This window comes from Mirounga angustirostris, unplaced genomic scaffold, assembly GCF_029215605.1.
Source record: "Mirounga angustirostris isolate CCGP_5_RB_7025 unplaced genomic scaffold, mMirAng1.0.hap1 SCAF_10, whole genome shotgun sequence".
In the NCBI taxonomy this organism is placed as follows: domain Eukaryota; kingdom Metazoa; phylum Chordata; class Mammalia; order Carnivora; family Phocidae; genus Mirounga; species Mirounga angustirostris.
The window spans coordinates 19869683-19897327 of NW_026991718.1; the positions used below are offsets into that span (position 1 = coordinate 19869683).

Genomic DNA, 27645 nt, shown 5'->3' on the forward strand with positions numbered 1-27645 from the left:
CCAGTTACAGACACACAGAGACACACATATGTAGACAGACACGTAGGTACACACAGACACACACTCTTCTCCCACTCCAGGCGCGCCCTGCACATGCGTCATACATTTCACCTACGGTCTGGGCCAAAGAGGCATTTGGAAACCAGCTTGGGAACCTCATAACCATTCATAACATTGTTCCGAGAGAAAACACAAAACATCGCCCGATAAACAAACATTTGCAATAGAATTCCTCCAAGAGCTAGGAATTGCCTGTGCTAGAAAACTAACAGAGCAAGAAGAGAAAAACCGCATAAACTTAGTTTGCCTCTGCAAAATTAATACCAATTACAAAAACATTTATCTGAACTGCTTACCATTGACACCTAATTACCATGCAGCACAATTATGCATACCATTAAGGGCATGCCAGATTAATTACGGCTCTCCGTTTCATCGGATTACACCACCACACCCTCAGTCCATATCTGCCCAGCTTCCAGAGGGCTGCCCCTCCGGCGGGGCACACGCACAGGTCTGTACAAATCCAGAGAAGCATCGGGTTCCACACTCAAATCGAGAGTGGTCCCCACCCCAACCCCTTGCTCGGCCAGAGACAGCCTGACTCCGGCCCAGGCCTTCCTGCTGACATCACCACCATGGGAGCCCCGGGCCGGGAAGCCATCTTCCCCGCAGAGCCTCCTCCAGAAGGCAGAGATGCTTCGAAGGTCTCCCCCTGGGCGTGGCCGCATGCCCCGGGGGCCAGGATACAGCCAATGGTCACCATGTGTACTGCTCACTGTCCAGACAGGGTCACCCCAAGCTCATCTCCCAGACCCCACCAGGGCCCTGCAGCCCTTTCCCTGGCCCTCCGAGGCAGCTCCTGGGCGAGGTCCCAGCCATGCTCCGCCCGGGCCGTGCACAGTGCAGAGCCTCTCCCTCCCTCGCCCTCTGCTCTCCACACAGCCGTGGGCAGTTCTGTCCTCCCTTTATTAAGGAGAAAAGGAACCGACTCCCCTAATTCCCATGTCACCCACTAGATGCTCTTCAAATACACTAGGGTGACCCAGGCCTGAGAGTCAGTCCATGGAGCGTGATAAATGGACCTGCCCAGGACAGGGAACTCCTCACAACTGACTGAGGAGACAACTGACTGAGGTGGGACAGGCCTCCCAGCGGCAAAGAGCAAGAAGCAGCTCAGCCAGCGAGAGCGGGAAAGCAGGGGCACGCACGCGGGCGCCTCCGCAGCACCAGACCGGGAACCCGCGCGGCTGAAGGTTAATTCTCGAACACCCGTGAGGCCAACCGCATAAGGATTCTTCTAAAAGATGGGGGACATTAAAAGTGTGACGAGTGACATAAAATACTCAGGTTTAGTGCAAGAAGCAGTGTTTCAAACAAGCTCACACAAGCCTGTGAGGTTATTTGCAGATGGCAAAACTGAGGCTAAGGAGCATGGCATGATTTGCCCAAGGGTACGGCTAGGAGGTGGCAGGGCCAAGGTGAGACCCCTGGCTGTCCAGCACTGGGTCTGGTGGCCCTGGCACAATGCTACACTCTGCCTCTTCTCTCAGTGGTGTTAACCTGGCTCATGTCGTTTTTCTAGAAGTTCTCTGGAAATGGCCTTTCCCGTGACATACAGAAGACTCACTTCTATTTTAGAGAAAGTTTTTGTTTGTTTCTTTTACTTGCTTCCCAAAACTCCTGTCCCCAGCTAATCCCCAACTATCTCGGCAGGCCTGCCTCTGAAGGGAGGGTGGATGCCAACTTTGCAATTCACATAGTGTTCTCAAAGGGTGACAGGACTCACCCGGGGTCCTGCAGCCAGGGAGCCCAGGGACAGAGTCTAGGCCTTGAGGCTTATCTTTTTTTTTTTTTTTTAAGGATTTTATTTATTTATTTGAGAGAGCGAGCAAGAGAGAGCATGAGCAGGGGGAGGGGCAGAGGCAGAAGCAGACTCCCCGCTGAGCAGGGAGCCCAGGATCATGACCTGAGCCTAAGGCAGGCAGGCGCTTAACCTTAACTACTGAGCTACCCAAGCGCCCCGAGGCTCATCTTCTGAGGGGGCTCCTGAGAAGTACAAGCCCCTGCTCAGGGCCCCAGACATCAGGATCCCCCAGTTACTTCCCTCCTCAAAAATCTACAGAGGTGGCCACAGTTATGGAAGAAAATGTGCCCGCCCTTCTAATCCATCATGCTGGACCGGGCCCCACGCTGGGCCCCCCAACTGCAGTCCCTTCCCCCACGTGAAGCACCCCCAGGGCTCTCCCAGCCTACCCCCACCTGTGCCTCTCCACGGCTGCCACCTGCACCCACGCAGCTGGCCAGGTGACATGGCCCAGCCGTTCCTGGCAGCTCTGCTCAGCTCTGCTCCCAAAATGCCTCACAAGGTGCCCCGCCTCCACGCCCACACTGCTGCTCTCCCCTTCTGCCCAGGCTCCCCCTGCCCCCAGCCTCTCGCCCGGAGGCCCCTGAGGGCTCTCGCAGGTATAAATGCGGGCACGTTACTCCAAGCCCGACATCTCAGCGGGCTACATCCCAGCCTTCCACGGCCCAGCTCCAGCCCCGCCCTCCGGCCCCACAGCCCACCACCCCTCATATCCCACCAGGTCAGAAAGTGCCCTTGACCCCCTGGCTCACTGCTCTCTGCCCTCTGACGCTCTGCTCAAGCATCACCGCTTTAGAACGGTATCGTGAGGAGCACGTCATTATGTCATTGTCGAATCACTATATTGTATATCTGAAGCTCATTTAATAGTATAGGTCAACTAAATTTCAATTAAAAAAAAAAAAAAGCCCTTCCTGATTTTCTCTCCCCTCTGAATGAGACGTCCCTTCTCTGAGCCCCCGTGGTGTCCAGAGCTCTCTCCACCAGCCTGGATTCTAACAGTCGCCCTGGTCAGACGCATCTCACTGTGCACTTAGAGACCGCCTCAGTCCCTTTCATCTTTGTGGCCAGTGCCCGGTGCATAGTAGGTCTTGAGTAAAGGAACAGATGAACATTATTTGAGGATCTGAAGCAGGGGACCTCTGGACAGAAACCCGAGAGCTGCCAGGCCTGCCAAGGTGGGGCCCTGGCCACTCACTCCTACGGAAACCCAGCTCTCCTGGAGTCCAGGCTGCGTAGAGGGTGTTGACCAAAGAAAACAGAGAAGCAACTGCCCGGCCCCAGTGGGCTTCCCAGCTGAGCCTCCAGTACCAGGTGGGCCCTCAGGCCACTACCAGATAGGAAGGGAGCCGGGCATGAGGGGATGGCAATAGGCACCACGTTGTCGCTGGTCATAACCCCACTAGGATCCATCCGCATGCCATCTGCCAGGCCCACTGTGGTCTAGACCCTTCCACGCCTCCAGGCCGGGGGGCAGGGCCGACTCTGCCAGCAGGCCCAGAACCCAGCAGAGTCACTGCCTGTTCTGGGCCCAAAGAGACCAGAGGGGAGCGAGAGAGGAGGCCCAGGGCTTAGGGGACCAGCGAGGGCCCCAGTGGGCATGGACTCTAATAAGACTGAAGTTCGTGCATCCAGATGAAAGGCCCAGAGACCAGGCGGCCAGGGCCTGAGATCCACCAGCCCTGAGACCCGTACAGGGAGGATGACAGACAACCTTGGTGGGGTCTGAGGGAGCAACAGGGCCTTCGCGGGGGGTCATCTTGCCCGGTCCCCACAGAAACCCTCATGCAGCCCTCTCGTGACCCCACGTAAAGAAAAGGAACTCGTATCTCCTGGCCACCTACTGTGTGCCAGGACCAGCGCTCGCTGTGTTTCAGACAGCGTGCATTTGATTCGGGCAATGCGGGGGAGAGGCGGAGGCTCTTCTCCCTGATTGATGCACAGATGCAGAGCCTGCGGCACGAGGACCGGCCCGAGGACCCGGGGACAGGAACTGCGGGCTCCGAGCGCTGAGATGCGCATCCAGGTCTGCCCGCCGCCCGGCCTGCCAAGTCTCCTCTGGGCCCAGCATCTCCGTCCCCTAGGGGCAGGGGGCTCAGGGCGCGGGAAGGGGAGTGGGGCAGAGGGACCTGCTCCGCGCTTGCTTGCATGGTACCATATTTATCTTCCTGCCTTAATCCAGGGGTGGGGCAGAGACAGACAAGGACGCATACCCTTTCTCGTATCATGTTAAATGGGCAGCCTCAGAGGGGAAAGCAAACTCCCAGAGGGCACCCATGTGTGGGGGCTGGCGCTGGGGGGGGGGGGGCTATGGAAGGGGAAGGTGGGGGCTGTTGCCAAGCAACAGACAGAGGAATTTGTAGCTGCTTTTTCTCACCTCTCCACCCTGTCCCCTGGGTCACTGCCACCCACTCATGGGCCTCCCGATCACAGAGCTGGGTGCAGCTTGAGCCCACATGCCAGAGGAGTTCCCCAGAACCCTTTCCATCCCTTCCTGGGGCCTCCTGAAGCCCCATTCTGTCCTCCCTGTGTGCGGCCCCCCACGCTGGCCATTCTGTGCCAGGGCTGGGTCGCCTGAGCTCCACCCTGGGACCCGGCCCTGGTTATACCTCCGGTTCCCAGGGACCCATTTGGGCCACAAGAGCCACCAGATCGAAGCCTTCAAGGATCTGCTTCCCATCCTGGGTGAACTGAGAGTTCAAGTCGCTGTCCTATCAAGCTAACTTGGCCCACTGGCCCTGGCACAGACGGGGATTCAGCCAGCTGCCTATTTTCCACTCGCCCACTTAGCCCCAGCCTTTGCTTAGAGGCCTCCGAGCTGTACTATTTCTCCCTGCAACCCTCCCAGGAAGGACAGGTACTTGAGTGGCCCCACCCTCTGCTGTCAGTCTCCAAGCTCACCTCTTATCCATTATAAAAAAGAGTCCTCCTTCCAACCCTAGCATGACTCAAATCTTTTTCATGTCCTTACCCAGGAGCTTTAAAAAGTGTGGTTTGGGGGCGCCTGGGTGGCTCAGTCGGTTAAGCGGCTGCCTTCGGCTCAGGTCATGATCCCAGGGTCCTGGGACCGAGCCCCGCATCAGGCTCCCTGCTCAGCAGAGAGCCTGCTTCTCCCTTTCCCTCTGCCTGCCGCTCTGCCTACTTGTGCTATCTCCCTGTCAAATAAATAAATTTTAAAAAATCTTTAAAAAAAAATTTTTAAAGTGTGGTTTTATTTATTTTTGTTGTCATTAAGAAAGTAACACACGTGCGTTTACATTTTTTCAAAGATTACAAAGATGTATAACGTATATAAAGTAAAAAGGCAAAGTCGTTGTTGACAGGTCTGCTGTGTATCCTCCCAGAACAACTTTTTCTGTCCATGTATATTTGTATTTATTTTAAAGGATTTTACAAAAAACAAGATTACACTCTGCACACTGCTTTTGTGGGTTACCCAACACCATATCGTGGACATTTCACACATCAGAATAGACATGCTTACTACCACATTTCAAAGGCTTGGCTCGGGGGAATCTAAATAGATTCCCCTTTATCCATAAATGTATTTATCCTTTCAGAATCTCTAAAATTAATCACACAGGACCGTTCCCTCAAGAAGCCCCTTCCCAACAGGTTCCGTTTGCTGGAGTGTTGAAGGATCCCTCCTGCCAGGCACAGGCCCCTCTCAGGGTCCTCTGGGGAACCTCTGAGGGGAGGAACACTTCCAGAGGCCCCAGCCTCCCAGCCCAAGCATTCCCCGACATTCACCGTGACACGGCCCGGTCCAATTCGGTGCTCAGTAAACCACAGATCTGACCCCACCGTCCCATAATATCCCCTATCAGCATCTTTTAACCTGTTCAAGTAAGGACCACTGGAACACAGGGATCTAGGTGAGCTATTAGGTCCAGAACATCTGCACCAAGCCCCAGATCCATCCACACACCACAGCAGCAGAGAACTAGAGTAGAAGTCAGAACACCCAAGTTCTGACCCTCCTCTTACTAGCTGGCAGAGATGGTCCTCTGTCCCCTCGGTGTACCCAGACAGGGCGGCTAACAACTGGCTCAGAATAAAAATGACCTTGACATTTGAAACAGAAACAGAGAGGGAAGATCAATAGGGATGACAGTGAGCAGGGCCATGACCGCAGGAAAGAGAAAATAGGAACCTGGGTATAGAAGTAAATAAGGCTGGGAAGCCTTAGGGGTCAGAGGGGCCCTCAGCAGGACAGGAGTGGACCATGCTGAGCTATGGTTGAAAGAAAAAATTCCACTCCCTACTGGGATTCAGTTAGGAAAGCCCCAGACGTCTGCACCTCCTCCCCCTGTCGCTGTCCTCCAGACAGGCCTGGCCTGGATGTGATCAGCAAGGGAGATGTGGTCTGGAGGGCCCTGACCACTAGCTGTCCTTGCTGGGGGCTGCCAGGCACCTGCAGCCATGCCCGGGCCACATCCCCTCGGAGCTGGGGGCTCAGTTCAGCTGCGTGTGGCGGAGAGAGACTGGAGGGAAGGGCAGAGTCAGCTTCTGTGGCCCCCATTTCCCTCCTACTCGTAGCCCCTTGCAAGAATGTTCTGGAGGCTGGGGCACCTCAGCCTGGGTGAGGGAAAGCAATGGGAGGCCAAGCCAGGGACACTCCTCCTCCCCATTCAACCATGGGCATGCCGATCTTACCCTGGCTGCTGTTCCCCTTAACCTCCACAGCCCCCTGGGGTTGGTGTGATTTAAATATGCTCTCTTTCCCTCCAAGTCTGAGCTCTTAAGCGCTAGTAGTCTTTGGAATATAAAGGGATCATCAAGAGCCTACACCAAATGAGCTCAGCTGGCCCCTTCCCTGCCCTCCCTTTCGTCCTTCTGGCTTCTCCCCACCCCACTCCACCCCACAAAACCACTACAAACAGGGCAGTTCAAAACGACTGTCCACAGGACAAGCAGGAGTTATAGAGCACAGGGGCCGCTCTCCCCAAATTGATGTGGGGCCTCAGCCTGGCCCCCAGCACACCCAGGGCCCCACTCCACCTCCCACCCCCCCCACTCCCCCCCAGCATCTCCTCCACACTCCAGCCACCCCATCCCCCACAGCCTGGCTTCCTCCCCTCAGCCTGGAAGCCCCACCTCAGTGCTTTAAGGCCCATCTTAGGTACCACCTCTTCCAAGAAGCCTTCCCTTGATCCCCTCAGTTCTTTGTGACCTCACTGTCCTTCGAGCGCTTTATTTCTCCCTCTCCTGTGACTTTGGTCTGTGGTCATTAATTAGCTGGGCTCATCCTAACTCACTCTGTGTCCCCTCAAATCCTAGCACAGGGCCTTGCCCACAGGAAATGCTCAGCAAGCAAACACGGGACGGAAGAAAGAGCTGGAACTACAGCGTGAGGGATTTAAGGTGAGCACACAGACAACCTGTTCGCGGGGTGATCCGTTACACTGGGGAACCGACTGCCAAGTGGCACTGAGGAGCCCTCCCCTCTGAGGCTCTGTCAATCAGAATCAGCCGTTTCCTCCGCTGTCCAAGATTGTGCAAAAGAGGCAGGACGGTGGACCAGGCTTCTGAGCGCACTTCCTGCAGCATCGGTCCACCCACGCTGCCCAAACCCCTCAGACCGCCACTTCGCTAAGGGAGGGACACACACCGTGCTCTGGAATTCTCACCACAACCTTAAGTACAGCCACGTCTCATTTCCACGGTACAGGTGAGGAAACTGAGGCACAGAGCCACTAAGTTAGCTGCCCCGGATCTTGAGGCAGGAAAGTGGCTGACTCCAGGGCCCTCACCTGGGCTGCCTCGAAACGGGCTCCTGTCTAAGCAAGTCACCTCCCTCCCCATGCGGCTGCACGGAGAAGTCCGCACAGACACACGTGCTCCCCACCCTGTCCTGCCCACAACACTCAGCCAAGGGGAGGCAGGCTGGACACACACACACACACACACACACACACATCTCTGACACTTCATGGGTCTCAGATTTGGTTTTGGTTTTGGTTTTTCTTTTTTTTTTTTAGGGAAAAATAGTCAGAGACCTGACTGAAAACAAGCCCTCAAGATTTGGGGGGAAAGGAATCTGGCACCTTAGTTTACCATGAAAGCCCTCAGGAGCAGCAAAACGTAGGCCCACGGAGATGCCCAGCCTCAAAGGGCAGGTGGGGGCTCCAGTTCCCAAGGGCCGCGCCACACCCCACACTCAGAGTCAGGGACCCCAGGCCCGCACAAGCAGCAGGAAGGGAACAGCGAAAGGCAAGGCGCAGGATCGGCCCTTCTGGCCTCAGGCTCTGGGTAGAATTCCCAAGCCCAGCCTGGCCCCACCCCCAAACAGCCCCCAACCCAGCTCCAAGGGCTCTTAGCACTTAAAGTTCTCTTTCAACCCTACATCGTAAGGCTTGGATACTAATGATAACATTTCAGGCCCAGGGGCGCCTGGGTGGCTCAGCTGGTTAAGCGACTGCCTTCGGCTCAGGTCATGATCCTGGAGTCCCTGGATCGAGTCCCGCATCGGGCTCCCTGCTTGGCAGGGAGTCTGCTTCTCCCTCTGACCCTCCCCCCCTCATGCTCTCTCTCTCTCTCTCATTCTCCCTCTGAAATAAATAAATAAAATAAAATAAAAAATTTCAGGCCCAGTGATGGGGAGTGAGTGGTCTATTCTGAACTGACCCATTGCGGATGGGGAGCAGCTAAGATTGCTCCAAGTTCCCTACATGCTTCCCAGCAAAAGAAGCCTCGCCTGGCCACAGCTAGGGAGAGGACAGGGACCAAAATCACAGATGTGTAGCAAGCTCCCCCACCATTCAGCAGACACCCATGGAGGTCCCGCTAAATGTCTGATGGGGGACCCAGAGGCAGCCAAGTCAAGGTCCTGGTCCTGTGGGGACCACAGGCTTATGGGAGAGAGCGGGAGCAGGGGAGAACGTAAATTCCCCAAGGGCCAAGTCACCCTGGGCAAGCATTTTATAGCTTGTCCTGCATTTCTTGCAGCCTTTTTCAGAGGACCATTGGCAGTGATGTGTGACTGTGATAGGAAAATATCCACAAGGGGGGGCGCCTGGGTGGCTCAGTTGGTTAAGCGACTGCCTTCGGCTCAGGTCGTGATCCTGGAGTCCCGGGATCGAGTCCCGCATCGGGCTCCCTGCTCGGCGGGGAGCCTGCTTCTCCCTCTCCCACTCCCCCTGCTTGTGTTCCCTCTCTCGCTGTGTCTTTCTCTGTCAAATAAATAAATAAAATCTTTAAAAAAAAAAAGAAAAGAAAATATCCACAAGGGACTCGAGAGCATATTGTGAATTGGACTCCGGAGAGGGGGGGGAACCTCAGAAATTATATACACACACGGATTTACACATGGAAGCCTACAGAAGGACACACGCGTGTGAAGGTTTACCGGGGAGGCTGTATTTTTACGCTCTCTGTGGAGACACCTGAGACAAACCTCTCTCCCTGCAGGGCCCCCACCCCTCACGCCACCTTTTCCTTTCAAAGCCCCATCCCCCAGGAGGCCTTGCTCTCTCAGACCTCCTCTCCTTGGAAGCCCTTCCGGATTACCGCTGTGTGGTGAAAACAGACCACCCCACCCCCATTCCTGGGTCTGAAATTCCACCACTAGAATCAGAGCCATAGAATTTCAAAGTTGGAACGGACCTCCAAGCTCCAGTCCAACCCCCACCCCACAGAGGAATCCTGTCCGCGGACACCCTGTCAGATGGCCACAGTGCGGTCCGGTGTCCTCTCCAGGGCTAAGGGGGCAGCCCTCGCACTGTGCACCCCGCACTCCTCGATTCTAGAAGGAATTCACCTTTCTAAGGCCAGCCTCCTGTTGCAGCCCCCCTGTGCCTGGGCTGGAAAACAAGGAGAGAGCCTGGCTCAGCCTGAGCTGGGGGCTCTGCATTGGAGGAGTAGCTGCGGACAAGAACCAAGCAGCTGGACAAGAGTGCAGAGAGGGCGCCAGGGCCCAGAGAAGTGGGGCCAGGGAAGGGAGGCAGGCAGGCAGGTGGCAGAGCCCAAGCCCAGTCGGCCGGCCCCTGCCCGGGAGCACCACATGCACGCACACTCACGCTTGCACAGAGTGGCCTGTCAAACAGCCCAGCCAAGCTCTCCTCAACGGGACCTGGAGGCGGAGGGGGACCACGTTGCCCCAGAAACCTAGCAGCAACTCCTGACAACCGCCGCCTCCCAAAGCCAGGCAGCTCAGGAAACCACCAGAAGATAGCCCCTGCCAGCAGAGAGGACAAGCCCAAAGAGGGTCCCTCCGCCTGACAGCTGGGCTCCCCAGATCCCACAGGCCGGTCCTCACACTCCAGCAACGCCTAGGAAGAAAAGCTTCCCTGGCTGCAGCTGTCCCATCTGCCTGGAAGGGAGGAGGCACAGGCGAGCAGCACCTGATCCCAGGATCCCTTCACAGCCCGCCGGCCCAGGAGCTGGAGGCCGGTTCGGCCGCTGGCAGCCCAGGGTGAAACATGAAGACCGGACAGTCCCCCAGGGATGCTGATGGCAGTCTCTGGGCATGGCGGCGAGGGGCAAGCTGGGTCACAGGGCAGAGGGCGCTTCTCGTCCAGGCTCCTGTCCCTGCTGGTTTGAGAGGGGCCGCGTGGAGTGGCTCTGGGCGCCCCCTCCCCGCCCCCCGCCGCCCTTCCTCCCCCGCCCTGAGGCCAGAGCTGCCCAGCTGGGTGCTGGACGCCATCTTGGGTCAAGGTGCAGCCACAGGGGGCTCCCCTCAGGAGCAGGGGAAGAAAGCCCCCGAGACTCAGCAAGCCCCCCATTCCTCAACCAGGGCAGCAACACCTACTCAACTGGCTTTGCAGTAGAGAGAGGTGGAAGGACGTGCGGATGGAGAGAAAAGTGGGAAATAACAGAGAGGGGGTGGGAGGGGAGTGGGTGCCCCCAAGAAGGGAGGTTCCAGGAAAGCGAAACGCAGTTTGGCAGCCGGAGGGCCGCGGGCCCCAGCGATGGGGGGCTGGGGGAGGCCGGGGGCGGGCCCTGGACCCACGCCAGCTTGGTCCGCGCCGAGGGGGAGGGAGGGCAGGGAGGCCTGGGGGAGGGGAGCCGGGGTGAGGGCGGGACACGGACCGCGGCCGCCTGCGGCTCCGAAGCTCGGGGTCTCCTGGGGCGCGGGGCCGCGGGGCCGAAGACCCCGATCTGCAGCCTCTGCGAGGCCTCGTCCTTCACTGTACAGATGCGAAGCTTTCAAGGACACGTCTGCACCGGCCCAGCGGGGGTGCGTGTGCGTGAGTGTGTCCGCGTGCGTGTGAGTGTGTACGACGGGGGTGCTGCTGCGGGGGGCGACCCCGGGCGCTCCCACCCGCGCCGCTCCCGGCCCTGGCCCTGGCCCTGGCCCTGGCCCGCAGCTCCCATCCCCGCGTTTTCCGGCCCCCGGAGCCCCGGCCCGGGATCTTCGCCCGCCCCCGCCCCGCCCCCACACTGCGGCGCCGCCGCCACCGCCGCCACCGCCGCCGCCCCGGCTCCCACGGCCCGCGGCGGGGGCAGGGAGGAGCCAGGCACGACGTCCCCCCCCGCGCGCCGCCCGGCCCTCCGCGGGGAGGTGTGCCCCCCAAGTGGCACTTTCCCCACCCCCGCCGCCCCTCCCAGATCCGCTGGCACCCCGCACCCCCAGCCACAGGTGGCCGGAGGAGGATCGCTGCGCAGCGCTCCCCGGCCCGGCCCCCGGATCACCCCTCGGCCCGCCCCCGGGGGCCTCCCGGGTCCCCCGCCCCGCCGGGCCGAGGAGGGCCGGGAGCCGGGGGGAGGGGCGGGGGGCCGGGTCGTGCCAGGCTGCCATTTTCTGCCGCCGCCGCGGAGCCTGCGCGGGGCCCGGCCCCCGCCCCCTCCCCCGCTCCCTGCGGGCCGCGGCGGGAGCCGATCATTCCGGGTCGGGGTCCGCGCCCTCCGGCGCCCCGGCCGCAGGCCCCAGGCGGGGCCCCGGGGCGGGGGCAGGGCCCGGAAGGCGGGGGCGGCCAGGCCGGGGCCCCTGCGGCAGCGCCGAGCCGGGCACCACGGCTGAGGCCGGCGGTGGAGGGGGGCCCCCCGCGGCATTGTATAGACTTGAACTTGAGCCCGGAGCCGGGCGGGGGCGGGGAGGGGGCTCCGCGCCGGGAGCGGGCGGGACGGGAGGGGGCGCCTGCCGAGCCCGCGGGGACATAAACAAACCCTCCAATCCCCCGCGCCGCCCTGGCCAGCCCGGCCCGCCGTCCCCGCCCGCAGCTCTGGCCCCGCGAGCGCCCGGCGCCGAGTTGCAGGGGTCCGGGAGCGTGCCCCGAGCTGGGCACTGCCCGCCGCCGTGCCCCCCGCCCGGCCTCCCCTCCTCCCTGCCCGCCTCCGGGCCGGCCTCCCGGGCCGCCAGCAGCGGCGCTCATTACCGTGTGGCCGGTGGGGTCGGGCCGGCCCGGCTGCGCGCCCTGGTGCCGCGGCGCCGCGTCCCGGCTCGTCCTCTGCTCTCGCCGCCGCCGCCGCCGCCCGCGCGCCCTCCCTCCCTCCCGGCCCGCCTGCCTGCCTCGCTCGCTCCCTCCCTCCGCTCGCTGTCGCGCTCCCTCTCTCCGCCTCCTCTGCCGGGTCCCCCCCTCCCACCCCTTCTCTCCGCCTTCCTCCTTCCCTCCCTCCGGCCGCCCGCGGGCCCAGGCCTCCGCCCGCTGCTCGCCCCCCGCGGCCGCGCTGGCCCCGGCCCCGGCGCTGCGGAGCCGGCCCGGGAGGCAGCGCCGACTGGGGGGCCCCGGGGCGCCGCGGCGGTAGCGGCCTGGGAACGCGGCCGGTCCTAGCGCCCTCGGCCCGACTTCCCGGCCTCTGCGGCCCCGCCGGGGGTCTCCGCACGCTGCGAGACGGAGGGCCGGACCCCACAGTGCCCCGACCCTGCGCTGGGCCTGGGCACCCCGCCGCGGCCGCGCTCCGGGCCACTCCGCCGGGGGCCTTGCTGCAGCCCTCCTCCGCGCCCCCCCCCCGCGGGGCACCCCGCTACCTGGCGCTGCCTCTGCGCTGGGTCCCCGCATCCAGCACTGGCCGCAGGGACAGCGGCCCCTCCTCTCCCCGGGCCGGTGTCAAGTGCCTCCCCCCAGCAGCCCGCGGAGCCCCCGGCGGCCTTCACCCTGCAGTTCTCCCGACCTCCACCAGAGCCCACTGCACTCTGCCTGCCTCAGCACTGGGGCTGGGGACAGCAGCGCCGGCCCATCCGCACCGCAATCCCCACCCGACCCGCCGCCCCCGCCAGGTGCCGCCGCCGAATGGAGGCCAGCCCACTCGACAGGGCCAAGGTCGAGGCGCCAGGTCCATCCAGGCCGTCCTGGAGGCTCGGGCACGTCTATAGGATGAGTCCCCTTAGGGGGAGTGAGCTCCCCATACCTTGAAGTGTCCAAGTAGAGTTGAGTGCCCTCAGTTGGACAGTGGAAGACTGAAAGACCTCATGGGGTGGGAGTTTGAACTAAATGACATTGAAGATCCCTTCCAGCTCTAAGATTCTGTGCACACCTACACTCCACCCTCACGCTTACTCACCCCTTTCCCGCGGGGGTTGTGCTCATTTCCCAGAGACTTCGGGCTCCAGGTTTCTGACTTGGGGCATCTCTCTCTACTTCTGTCAGCACAGCCACCCTCTGCTCATCACTTCCCCAACTGCTATCTCTAGGGCTTGGTGCTGGGCCCCCTGATCCCCTCAGCCTGGCTCTCCACTTCTGCCTGTACCTCCCCCAGCCTCTCCTACTGTGCACCCCCAGTGCACCGAGCACTTCAGCTACATGGCAGTGCCCTCAGCTCTCTGACCCAGGACATGTTGTGCTCCCTTCCCCAGGCACCCACCATCCCACTTGTGGGCGGGGGCTCCCAGAGATGGGCACTCAGGCCCTCACTGCTGAAACCAGTCCTGCTTTTCCCTTCTCCCCCACCAGCTTCACCCCTTTGAGGGCATAGGTACACAGTTACCAAAGTCTTTGAGACATGGAGCCCAACTTTCGTCCAGGCGGTTTTCCTTCTGGAAGCTCCCTAATGCTCCCAGATCCTCCAGTCTTCCCCACTCCCCAGCCTCAAGGTCAGAGGCCACTCTCCACACAATCGTCCTGGCCTTTTTCAGTGTCACCCTCACTCGAGTGGTCACCCCATGCCGCTGATGACAGGCCCTGCTGTCCGTGGATTCCACCTGTCCAGTTCCAGACTCGTGCTGTTTCTCCCATGAGGACAAGAACCACATCTGTAGCTTGGCACTTGGCACCCAGTAGGTTCTCAATAAACATTTGTTGAATGAATGCATGCATCGCTGGCTCCTTGCTGCTCTGCTTTCCACACCAAGATAGGCATCCGCAAATACTGTAAAGCAGGGCTAAGGGGAAGACCATGTTTAGAAGGATGGTGCCATACCTCTCCCTTCCTCAAGGGCTTATATAATACTGCCCCCAAATAGCAGCGACTGTTTCCTGAGTGCCCCTGCGTGCTAGGCACCGGGCTTGGCACATTTCTCTGCCAAACCTGTGTGGTAGTTTATATTATCCTCACTCTACAGATGAAGAAACTGAGGCTTAGTCAAACCACACAGTTGGGGAAGTCACAGAACCAGGATTCAAGGCCTGGTTCATCTGACCCTGAAATCACCACATCACACCTTTGAAACATTATAGTTGCTCTCCACAAGCTGAAATTCTCGGGATCAAGAAGGGCAAATGTAAGTTTCTGTTGAGTAGAACTACCTATGATGAAGTCACTGGGAGCCCATAATGTGTGTGACCTTGGATATCTGTGTTGCTGGGGTCAAGAGGCCCAAGTTGACCATGTTAGAGGGGGGTTTGTGTCCAGTAAGAAGCCACCATGTGGCTACAGGGCTGGTTCCAGAGCCTGGCCCTGACGTCTTCGGCATGAGAAGGTCCCTCCGGGTGGTCCCAAGAAGAGGCATATCAGTGCTGGCTAATCCTACTGGGCCCTCCGTACCACACATCACACTGGGTCTGGCTCCGATTGGTTTAGCCCTTTGGGCTCCTAGACCCCCTCACTTCTGTCCATTCCACTGTGGTCTGACCAGAATCCTGGTTGATCCTAGATTATCTGGATCGAGGGGCAGTATCAGTTAGGATATGCTAGGTTATCCTGCAATAGCAAACAACCCCAAATTTTCGTGACTTAAAATCACAGAAGTTCTGTGGAAAACAGCATGGTGGTTCCTCACAAAAATTAAACGTGGAATTACCATATGATCTAGCAATCCCATTTCCGCGTATAGACCCAAAGGAACTGAAAGCAGAGACTCTCATAGTCTCTGCTATTTGTACACCAACGTTCATAGCAGTATTATTTGCAATAGCCAAAAGGTTGAAGACAACCCAGATGTTCATGAATAGATGAACAGATAAATAAAATGTGGCGTATACATACAGTGGAATATTATTCAGTCTTAAAAGGGAAGGAAATTCTGAAAGCTGCCACAACATGGATAAACCTTGAAGACATTCTGCTGAGTGAAATAAGTCAGACACGAAAGGACAAATATTGTGTGATTCCACGTACATGAGGTACGGAGAGTAGTCAAATTCATAGAGACAAAGTAGAATAGTAGCTGCCAGGGACTGGGCTCTGGGGGGTGGGTGTGAGGAGTGGGAAGGTCATGTTTAGTGGGTGCAGAGCTTCAGTTTGGAAAGATGGAAAAGAGTTCTGGAGGAGGTGGATGGTGGGGATGCTTGCACAATATGTGAGTGTACTTACCGCCTCTGAACTCTACACTTAAAAATGGCTAAGATGGCAATTTTATGTTACACATATTTTACCACAAGAAAAAAAATTGAGCATGGCACAACTGTAAATTAAGTGTACCAAATATAAAAAACCGTAACTTTTCCTGCTCCTGTTACATGTCTGTGGCAAGTCTGCAGAGGGGTAGAGCTCACGGAATATTCTGGGACCCTGGCTGACAGAAGAGCTGCCAGGAGAGCGCGGGAGGGTATCACACCGACAGAGCTGTTCTTCCCTCATTGGCCAGAACGAGTCCCACAGCTCCATTCAACTATCAGGATCCAGGAAGTAAACACTACCACGGATCTCAAAGCAGGGAGAACCAGACACATTTAGCAAACAGCAGCAACTCCTTCACCCACAACATGTTCCTCTAACATCTTCCACCCGGCGACTCCAGCGGAAGGCTCCATTCCTACACCTCTGACTCAGACGAGACTCTACCCTTGGCCCCCCACACTCTGCTAGACCTTATGTCCTCTCCATCAGTCGGCTTCTGAAACTATTCCACCTGCCTTTGCTGCACCCCCTCCCTGATGTCCGGACCTGGCTCACTTACCATCCTGCTGGGTGATTTCAACCGCACAGTGACTCACCACTTGGGTCATCTTCATACCCACTGCTTGTCACACCCACCGGGAGAACTGCATCACAGGCCACTATCCACGTAGGTTCTTCATCGATAGCAAATGGTGACACTTCCACCTACCTTCCATGTGGCTTGTTATATTCGTCAAGACTCTCAGTCACATGGGACAGAATCCCAGCCTAAACCAGATTTTAAACAAAGGGATTCAGTAGTTTAGAGTTTAGACAATTGGGAAGCCCAGGGTTGGAGAGTCAGGAATAGGTCAATCCGGGGACTCAAATGCCACCTCCTGAGCTCGCTGTCTCCATCACGCTTGTCTGCTCCCCATTGTGTTGGCACTTTCTCTCCTCCTTGCGTCAGATTCCAAGATGGTGCCAAGCAGTCTCAGGCATACCTTCTCCCAGTTCAGAATCCCAGTGGAAGAACAATGTTTTCTTTCCCCTCAGGAAGCACCCCAATGCTTCTAGGACATGAAACTCCACGTCTTTTAGCAACAACCCCTCCCCCACCTCGAGCCTCAAGGTCTGAGACACGTAACTGTTCTGTTTTTTGTTGTTACCCTCACTCAAGGGGCCATCCCCAGCAGAAAAGTTCCAAGGGTCACTTCAGTTGTTCTGGCCTTGGTCATAAGCCCACCGTGACCCAGGTTCTACAAACAGTAGGACAGCATGAGTCACATGCCCACCCCCGTAAGTGAGGGCAGAAGGTGGCCCTCGCATGGACAGATCCAGCCAGCGCCCCAGGGAGTAGGAGCAGAGTTGTCCCCCAAAGCAAGGGGTGCTGGGCAGACACTCTGCACGTCACCCCATGGCTGCCCAGCATCCACGCGGACCTTCTTTCCTCGTGTATGCGCTTTCAAAACGCTCTGGCTATCTGATGGAGATGGTGGTTGCACAACATTGCAAATGTGCTACCCACCACTGAATTGTACATTTTTACATGATTAATGTTATGGGAATTTCACCTCAATAAAAGAGATATTTTTAAGATGTTCTTACTAAAACGAAGAACCCACGCCATCTACAACTAAAAATGCACTTGATCTCCTTCCCAAAGGAAGATGATCCAAGTATGACCAGCTCTAAAATCAGGATCTCTGAGTAATGTGCATTTCTCTCAATGAGGTGGATGTGGCTTCTTATCTATCACGGTGGCTAAATTATAAATATAACTACCCCAAAACACCAAGTCCATGACGGCAGAGAGAAAACAGATGATCCACCTTAAGGACTGACTTTGCAAAAGAGGAGAAGGGGAAGATCCTTCGGGGGTTGCCAGCCCACGGCCTATACCACACCCTGCTGGCTGGGCTGCCAGGGCTCACTTCTCCACGGGGGAGCCCGGGCCTGGTCCTGAGAGAGTCTCCCCAGTTCCCTGTCCTCCGTGGCCATGCCTGAGGGCCCACAGGGAAGAAGTCTCCTTCGGGGAGGGCCAGCTTCCTGGTGGCACGGTCGCGTCTTCCTGGGGATTCCTTCAGAGCTTGAGCCATCCCTAGGTCTGGGGATTTGATATCACTTCTGTAAAGCCTTAGCCAGCTGCCTGTCAGCTCATTCTCTGGGAGCTCCGTGGACCAGCAACCAGCCCCCCGAAGGCCCCACTCCCACAGCAACTGTCATGAACCTCCCCCATTTCTAGACGTTGGTTTGGCCCCTTCTCCCAGGAGACACCTCAGCCTCTACCTCTCACTCCAACATGAGCCTCACACTGCACTTTGACAGACATAAAAATATAGATGTAAAATATATATGTGTATATATGCATGTCTGTCTGTGTCTCTATAGATGGATTCCTTTTTTCTGTCCATGGAGAGCGCCTACAAGCAATGAAACCTCCCCAGCAATGAGCACACCTCATGCCCAGATCTTAGTTTCTAAATACCATTCTTTACTAAAAAGAACTGTGCCTTTTTGGAGGAATGGCAGATTCCAGAGTGGGGCCAAGCAAGGAACAAGATGAGCCCAGAACATGTCACACTGAAAAGTAAGGAAGTGCTCAAAGAATAATGGGGTATAGGGGAGGGGCTCCCACTGGCAAAATATGGGAAAATTTGAGCATCAGAATCATGATGATACCAACAGATTACAACCCACCAAATAAAATAGGAATCTAGGAGTCCACACTGCTAGAAATAAATGAATAAATTACAAGCATAATGAGGAACAGGATATTTACATAGTCTCAAAATACTTCCCAACAAAATACTAATTACAAAGGGAAAAAGAGTGACTTTACAATGGAAAAACCTGAAACACATCCTTTCATCAAGTGATTAAAGTTAACATCATCAGTAATGAGCCAAATTGAAATGGTATGCTACCTAACAGGAAGCCGTGACAACCACATGGCATCATTTCTATATTCCAGCCCAAGATGCATCACCTGAATCTAATCTTGAGGAGACATCAGACAAACCCTATCTTAATCCATTGGGCTGCTATGACAAAGTACCAGAGGCTGGTGGCTTATAAACAACAAAATTCATGGGTGCCTGGGTGGCTCAGCCATTAAGCGTCTGCCTTCGGATCAGGTCATGATCCCAGGGTCCTGGGATCGAGCCCCACGTCAGGCTCCTTGCTCAGCGGGAAGCCTGTTTCTCCCTCTCTCACTCCCCCTGCTTGTGTTCCCTCTCTCGCTGTGTCTCTCTCTCTCTGTCAAATAAATAAAATCTTTAAAAAACAAACAAACAAACAAAACAACAAACATTCACTTCTCACAGTTCTGGGGTCTGAAAAGTCAAAGATCATCACACCAGCAGATCTGATGTTTGATGAGGATTTCCTGGTTCATGGACAGCCATCTTTTCTGTGTCTTCACATGGTGGGAGGGACAAGCCAGCACCCTGGGGGCTCTTTTATATGGGCTTTAATCCCAATCATGAGGGCAGAGCCCTCCAAAGCCCTACCTCCTAATGCCATCACCTTGGGCATTAGGTTTCAACATACGAATTTTGAGAGGACACAAACACCAGACCACAGCAAACCCAAAACAAGGGATATTCTACAAAATAACTGACTTGTATTTTTCAAGCATATCAAGGTCATGAAAGTCAATGACAGATTGAGGAACTGTTCCAGATCAAAGGAAACTTAACACATGACAATTAAATATGTGATTCCAGGGGCGCCTGGGTGGCTCAGTTGGTTAAGCGACTGCCTTCAGCTCAGGTCATGATCCTGGAGTCCCGGGATCGAGTCCCGCAACGGGCTCTCTGCTCAGCAGGGAGTCTTCTTCTCCCTCTGACCCTCCCCCCTCTCACGGGCTCTCTTGCTCTCTCAAATAAATAAATAAAATCTTAAAAAAAATTAAAAAAAATAAATATGTGATTCCGGATCAAATCTTTTTGCTCTAAAGGATGTTTCTGGAACAATAGGAGAAACTTGAATGGGGTCTGAGGGTAGATGGTAGTAATGGATCAGTGTTACCTTCCTGATTTTGATGTTTATGCTGTAATTGTGAAAGACAATGTCCTTATTGGAAAAGAAATATATACAACACTAAAGTTTCCTGGAAGTGATTGGACATCACGTTGACACAGTCATAAAAAGTTTAGAGAAGGGGTGCCTGGGTGGTTCAGTCAGTTAAATGTCCGACTCTTGATTTTGGCTCAGGACATGATCCTTGGTCATGATCTCAAGATCATGAGCTTGAGCCCCACATGAATCTGCTTGGGATTCTCTCTCCCTCTCTCTCTCTTCCTTCCTCCGCTCATGCTCTCTAAATAAATACATACATACATACGTAAATACATAAAGTCTTTAAAAAAAAGTTTAGAGAAAACGAAGTTCTTTTACTGTATTTGCGTCTTTTCTGTAAGTTTAAGATTGCTTTTAAATAAGTTTTTAAAAATTACCCCCAGGGGTTGTAGCATTTTGCCTTCCCCGCAGGACTATGTATGAAAAGGTGTGTTGCCAGTTGAGTATGTTGTTAAACTCTTGGATGTTTGCCCATCTGATAGGTGAGCCGTGCTCTCTCACCACACGTTTGGTCTTGCATTTCTTTCATTTTGAGGAGGTTGACCATCTTTTCATAGGTTTAAGGGCCACTTGCATTTATAAACTGAAAACGATCTGTTTGTTTTTGACCCTATTTCTCTCAGGCCATGGATCTCTTTCTTCTTGAATTTTATGACCGCTCCATAAATCAAGGGGGTCATCCCTTTGACTGTGATATAAGCCAACAATTATTTTTGTACTGTGTATTCTATGCCTAACACTGCCAAGGAGCCTGGTGCGACGCTCTCTGTCTGTGAGGAGTTATCATGTGACACAACGCAGCCCAGTGTCAGCCAGTGAATCATGAGCTCAACTGTGGAGCTCAGGGGGGCCTGGGGGGCTCGGTCAGTTGAGTGGCCAACGCTTTTTTTTTTTTTTTAAAGATTTTATTTATTTATTTGAGAGAGAGAGAGAAACAGCGTGAGAGGGGAGAGGGTCAGAGGGAGAAGCAGGCTCCCCGTTGAGCAGGGAGCCCGATGCGGGGCTCGATCCCAGGACCCTGGGATCATGACCTGAGCCGAAGGCAGTTGCTTTTGAGCCATCCAGGTGCCCCAATTGAGCGTCCAACTCTTGATTTCGGCTCCGGTCATGATCTCAGGGTCGTGGGATGGAGCCCCACATCGGGCTCCCTGCTCAGTGAGGAATCTGCTTGAGGATTCTCTCCCTCTGCCTGTCCCCCCTCCTTTCCCTCTCTCTCTCTAAAAAAAAAATAATAAAAATAAAATGTAAATTGCGGAGCTCAAACAAGAAGGGATTGAGGCTGGCATGAGCATCTCAGGAAACAGACCTAAGCCAGAGCTGAAAGCTTGGTTGGGATTTGGTAGGTGAGGGCATCAGGGCTGAGAGGGAACTATTTGGGGAGGCACAGGGAGGGCAAGAACTTGATGCCCAGGGTCACTCCCCCTCAGCCCCTCTCCTCTGCTGCTGGCCTGCACCCTCAGACTCAGTGACCCTGCCTTATGGAACTTTCCTGATTCTGCTGCAGCCTCCCCTCACCCAAGTCCTCCCCACCCCTTCCTTTCATTGCTTCTCTGGAGGGAAGAGAAGGAGCTACCACCTGCTGAATCGGGCCTCATGGGCTCAGGGAAGCTGCTGAACAACCCCACAGCCCACCTGGCTCTTTGTGGGACATGTAATTCAATGTCAAGATAAAAGACTGGAAGCCTGTGGTTTGTGTCAGATACAAACATTTTCGTGAGTAAAAAGCAGTGATTTTTTTCAGTCATATTCTTTTATTAGTAATGTACCTTCCAGGCTTTCAGTTCCATGCAACTCAATAAAAGGGGTATCTTTTTAAATTTATTTTTATTTTTATTTTTTTAAGATTTTATTTATTTATTTGACAGAAAGAGAGAGATAGCGAGAGCAGGAACACAAACAGGGGGAGTGGGAGAGGGAGAAGCAGGCTTCCCGCGGAGCAGGGAGCCCGACGCGGGGCTCGATCCCAGGACCCTGGGACCATGACCTGAGCCGAAGGCAGATGCCCAACGACTGAGCCAGCCAGGCGCCCCTTTTCAGAGATAATTTTAGATTCATGTGCGGTTGTAAGAACTACAGAGAAATCCTCTGTACCCTTTACCAGTACCCCCCCCCAATCCCGTGATAAATTCTCTCAACACTTAAACGTCATATCCCGATCAGGGTATTTTTTTTTTAAGATTTTACTTATTTATTTGAGAGAGAGAATGAGATAGAGAGTACATGAGAGGGGGGAGGGTCAGAGGGAGAAGGAGACTCCCCGCTGAGCAGGGAGCCCGATGCGGGACTCGATCCCAGGACTCCAGGATCATGACCTGAGCCGAAGGCAGTCGCTTAACCAACTGAGCCACCCAGGCGCCCCCGATCAGGATATTGACATTGACGCCGTCCCCTTTTACAGTCTCACCCACCTGCCCTGTGCCTCACCCCAGCCCTGGGCAATACGAATCTGTTCTCCATTTCTACAGTTTTCTCATTTCAATGATGTTATATAAATGGAGTCAGACCTTTCGGGATTGGCTTTTTTTCACCCAGCGTTAAGTCTCTGGAGATTCATCCAGGTTGCTGCATGTGTCCATAGCACCTTTTTTTTTTTTTTATTGCTGGGGGGAATTCCACGGTACAGATGTGCCACAGTTTAACCATGCACCTGTTGAAGGACATCTGGGGCCTTCCCAGTTTTTAGCTTCAGGTTAGAAACCGGAGGCCAGGGAGATGAACCCAACTGCACACAGGCAGAATATGATAGAACCAGCATGCAGACTCTGGTCCAGCCACTAGAGTCACGTGGGGATATGGGTGGGAAACATCAGGCAAGTTCAACGGGAAAGAGTGTGGAGACTTGGCAGCAAGTGATGATCTGATGCCTTGGGGATCATGTTTAAGGAAGGCGAGTCTGCTTTGGAGGGAGGCAGCTCAGAGACAAGATCTGTGCTCAGCTCCAGCAGGGGGTATGGGCAAGCCATCAGCCTCCTTCCAAAAGGAACATCTATTGCTGACTGGAAACAGAGATGACGGGAAGGGACATATTCACTGGTTTGGGTTGTTATAGTAACATTCAGATAAAATATATATTCAGGGGCCGGAGGAGAAATGGAACTGAATGCAGATGAGCTGATGGAATGACTGGAAGAACATCGCTATAGACACGGTAGGTAGACATTACTGAAGCCATGAGTAGATGGGCTCTCCCTGAGGTGTGTGGAGACCAGAGACACTGGGGTAGACCTCAGCCTGGGGTGGAAGAGATGACAGTGAAGGAGAGAGAAGGAGGCTCAGGAAGGCAAGGGGAGAACCAGATAAGTGAACAAAGGCTAAGGACATAGGGCTGGTGGGGCAACGGGGTCAAGGACAAAGGGGTATATCTGTTATCTATCACTGCATAACAAACTAACCCAAACCTTGGTGGCTTAAACAGCAACATTCACTATCTCACGGATTCTGTGTGTCGGGAATCTGGGGGTGGCTCCGGCCATCTCCAGATTTGATGCGGAAGGATCCATTTCCAAGGTTACTCGTGTGCTAGTTCTTCACAGGATTCAGTTCCTTGTAGGTTGTCAGACTGAGGCCTTCCATTCAATGCTGGCCGAAGGCTGAAAGCGGCCCTCAGTTCCCTGCCATGTGGCCTCTCCACAGGACAGCTCACAAGATGGCAGCCACCTTCGTCAGAGTGGCAAGCCCGAGAGAGGGAGACAGTATTCAGGCAGGAGAGAAGTCACAGACTTCTGTATCCTCTTAGAAGCTTTTGTCCTACTCTCTTTGTAAACAGCAAGTTACCAGGACCAGCCCACACTCAAGGGGAAAGGAATATACAAGGGTCTGAATCCCAGGAAACCATTTTAGCTGCCTACTACAGGAAGCAAAGACAAGGGGGCTGCGTTTGACCCAAGACTGACCCAGGTGGCCCCTGAAAGGACAGTGTCAGGAGAGTGTAAGGGTCAGGGGACAGAATGGAGGGAGACCAGCGGTGATGCCCAATTCCCAGCTGCCCCCAGCATGTCGGGGGACATGGACAAACTCACGGCCTCCACCCCAGTTCCCAGAAGATCCCAGCGCAGCTATCTGCCCAGTCTGCTTCCTCCACCCCCCCTTCCCCCCGCAAGCAGAGCAGGGCCACACAAGCAGACAGGGCCTGGGCCCCCATCTCCATTTCACCAGCTGAAACCAACTCCATTTCTCCAGTGAGAGACAGGATCCTCCTCAGAGCCTGGGAGGACAGGAACAGATTCCATAGCCCTTTGCACACTCCAGGACTGGCAGCCAGCCAGCTGACGCACCAGGAGTGACCACTGTCCCATCAGCAGACGCGTTCCCCCTTCCCCTGCTGAGCCTGGCCAGCAACCTGGGCCTGTCTCCCTGTCCCTCCTCCAGCCCAGATGCTAAGGGTCCACTTGTGGGAGGGACACACAGAAAGACAGGGAAGTGCTGGGAAGGTGGGAACCAGGGCCCTCCCACCAGGATCTGGCACCCCCTGGGAACACTTGCAGGGGAACATAGGAAGCCAGAAATGGAATGGAGGGAAAATCCTCCAGGGATGAGGCTGGGGCCAGACACAGTCTTTTCCAAGAGGTGCATAGGGGAGAGCCGCGGATGCAAATCACAGTCCCTGGGCCGGATGTGCAGGAAATGTGACTATTTGGGGGAGCTGCCTTTGGGACAAGGGGCATATGGCAGCCAGAATAATGACCCCCAAAGATGTCCACACCCGAATCCCTGGAACCTGTGAATATGTTAGGTCACATGGCAAGGGGAGTTAAGGTTGCTAATCAGCCCGGCTGGAGATGGGGAGATCACCTGGATTATCCCGGGTGAGGGGGTTCGTTGTAATCACAGGGGGCCTTCGAAGTAGGGGAGGAGACAGAAGAGGAAGCTTCAAAGGGACAAGGCCTGAGAAGGACATGACCCACCGCTGCTGGCTTTGAAGGAGGAGGAAGGCGCCCCGAGTCAAGGGCTATGGGCAGCCTCTGGAAGCTGGCGAAGGCAAGGACATGGGTCTTCCCTTAGGCTTTCAGAAAGGACCCCAGCCCTGCAGACACCCCCTTCCTTGTTCTTCCTCCTCTGCTCCAGGCTGGGGCCTGAGCCCAGGGAGCCAGAGCAGCCTGGTCTAGGGCTTGAGAGATCTGCAACAACCCTAGCTCTGCCTCTAACTTGCTCTTCGACCCGAGAAGACATTAGTTTTCTGAAACATGGGCTTTGGCAACAGGCTACAATGTCCCCCTACTCTCCCCTCCCACACCTGGGGTGGTTGAGTCCAGACCGCACGTGGGGATGCTCAAGGGCTGCAAGAATCCACTTTAGGACTCAGGGCCACCCCCCCAGCCCCCTAGGTCTGTCCCTCTTCTGCCCGTCTATTCCTTTTCTAACCAAACAGAGGACTAGCGCCGGGAGGAGAGAAATGACCCTGGAACACCCGGCCGGGGACATGGAGAGCAAAACCCCTTGTAAACAAAGGAGGGGGTGGTGGCCCAGAAAAGTCCATATTTCCCAGGCCCACGCAGGGAGCTGCGGAGAGCACGGAACTCAGGTCGGACTCCTCGGAAGGCGTTTCCCCAGGCCGGGGGTCTCGCTCCCCGGAGCTCTAGTCCCAGGACGGGCACCCAGCAAGCACTCCACAAACGTCAGCAGACAGCACTTTGATTTGTTTATTTCTAAAGCAAGTCTAGTATGTTTGCATCGCCGTCGAATGAGCATGCAGTGTGATATTAGTTTCAGGTGCCCTAACAGTACCTTTATTAATTGCCTTTCCACTTCTCTCTGTCCCCTGTCGCAGGAGGTGAGAGAGGAATACGGAAAATGCCCTCAACAGGACCTAATGTTTACAACGGGGCTCTCCTTAGATCCTAATCACAAACCTGAAGGCACTGGGCCAGAGACCGTTAGCTGGTGTGAAGGCTGGGGCCACGAGGCCCAGAGAGGTCTCCTGGCAAGTCAGCAGCCCAGCAGGACCAAAGCTAGACTCCTTGCCACACTCGGTGCCCACGTGGAGGGTCCCAGAGGGCCCCGGGCCGCTCTGAGCCCGGGAGGGTGGCCGAGGTAGTGGACACAGCTCGCCGGCTCACTGTGGCCATGCCACGTGTGGGGCTTCGAGCTCACAGCCTCACCCGAGCCCTGCCCCTGCAGTACCCCGCACCCCCTCCCCAAAGGGGCCCGGGTTCCCAGCATCCGAGGAGTGTTCAGAAAACCTTCCTACCCCTAGACATCTTGACATTTCTTTACTTGGAGACCAGCCACTCCTTTTATTCCACAATTAATGAATTCCCAGGCGCTGAATGTGACCTGTGGCCCTGCTGCTATCGGAGTCCCCGGGCAGGCAGGAGAGGAGTGGAGAGGGGGAAAGGGGCTTGGGAGAGGGGGAAAGGAGAAGCTGGGCATGGGAGTCGATTTTTCTGACCAAAACTGGGATTAGCATGTTCCTGGGGACAAAGTAGCCAGGAGGAAATTGGAACGAGGAGGAGAAATAGAGGTCAGAGGTCAGGCTACCCCAAAGAGGGAAAAGCTAAGCTTTGGTTCTTCTCAGGGGTCCCAGCAGTGCCTGTCTCCATCCCGCCCCACCCCAGCACAGGCTACTTTACGTGATGCCTAGAGATTGGCCTAGGGATTGACAGGAATAGCCTGTCTTAGGTCCTGGGTTGGCTGTTGGTTCTGCTAGGGCAAACTTGGGTCCCCAGGAAGCAAGTCTTCCCTCACCACTATGGTGGTCTTAGACAGAGTGGTTCCCCTGCCAACCCCCATGGAGCCCTGACTCAGCTGATTTTCCAGATTCGGTAACTGGCCTAGACCCTCCCTTCCCAGCAGCCAGCAGTGAGCAGGGCTCATGGAGTTGCCCTCTCCTCTCCCCCTAGACCCGACACATCATCTTGGAGTTTCCAACGTCAGTTTCTTCAGAAACCTCAAGCTTCTTCCTTGCCCGCCTGGGAAAGGCCTGGATCCTTATTTTCCAGCTCTCTCAATTCCTCTGGTACTAATCAGACCAGGATCTCATCTCCCTTCTCAGGTGATTTTGGTGGCATACCTTAGCCTGTCCATTCTATGCCTATAGACTCCCACTTTTATTGGCCACAGGTAAGAAAAGCAGCGCCAGGTGGTAGAAGAAGAGCCTAAAGGGATATTCTTGTTTGTATAAAATTAATATGTGATATTCAAATGATAAATATGTTTTTTAAACCAAATTTCTTGGGCTTTTGTGAGGACATTGCTGTTCTGGTCAGAAATCTAACATGACACATAACAGGTGCTCAATAAAAGGTCCTCTTCCCCACACTTTTACCCTCCCCGACCTTCCCCATATTGGGGGGTCCTGAGAGCATCTGGACTTCCCGGATGTCGGGCTGCCCTCCTTCCAGAACAAACCCCTTCTGTAGAGGAGGGCAGGCAGCACCAAGGGGTTGTCCTGAGGGCCACTGAGTGACACAAGGGAAAAATCCACCTTGAGCCAAGCAAGTCTTCAGTGTCCTGCAGGTATACTCCTCAGACCTTCTTTCAAATTAGGAATAAGGGCGCGCCTGGTTGGCTCCAGTCGGAAGAGCATGCAACTCTTGATCTTGGGTGGTAAGTTCGAGCCCCACGTTGGGTGTAGAGATTACTTACATAAATAAACTTTGCAAATGAATGAATGAATGAATGAATGAATAATAAAATTTTTAAAAATCAGGAATAAGGAATATGAAATGAATGGTGATTATTTTAGCTCCGACCAGGTGAGGGAGAGCGGGGCTGACAGTCACCCAGTCAGGCCCATTCAGAGAGGGTACCTGAAGGTCTGGGTGCAGTGCCAGCGGCCTGGGCTCTCCGGGCCACTAGCTGGAAACCAGCCCCCCTCCACGTCCCCCACTGACTGGGGGCCAGAGAAAGACTGCCACCCCTTCTCCGCATCCATCTGCTTAATGGAGGTTGGGCCCCAAACAGATGCCACTAAAGCATTTAAAACCACTATTATGTCACTTTTCTCAGACACTCATTAAATCCATTCTTCTGGTCAAGCAGGGATAATTTACAACGAAGTAGGGAAAGTTGTGGGAAAAGTCACTTGAACAAACAAGATAAACACCGCTAGCGACAGCTCC

The 27645-nt window shown here is 55.3% G+C and overlaps 1 protein-coding gene and 1 long non-coding RNA gene across 3 annotated transcripts in view; one reads left to right on the forward strand and one right to left on the reverse strand.

Moving 5' to 3' along the window:
• Window positions 1-12913, reverse strand: part of DNMT3A (DNA methyltransferase 3 alpha) — a 97956-nt gene extending 85043 nt beyond the window's left edge. Inside the window, exon 1 of one of the 2 annotated variants that reach the window (XM_045884210.3) lies at window positions 12777-12913. The gene's annotated coding sequence lies outside the window, so the exon portion shown is untranslated. Of the gene's footprint in view, window positions 1-12183; window positions 12319-12776 lie in introns of those variants that run through there. The other variant, XM_045884209.3, reaches the window with a different exon arrangement.
• LOC123850886 (uncharacterized) lies at window positions 10833-14052 on the forward strand. The gene is made up of 2 exons (XR_006792435.3): window positions 10833-11045; window positions 13881-14052. It is a non-coding gene; the product is annotated as an uncharacterized LOC123850886 (long non-coding RNA).
• The last annotated feature ends 13593 nt before the right edge of the window (window positions 14053-27645 follow it).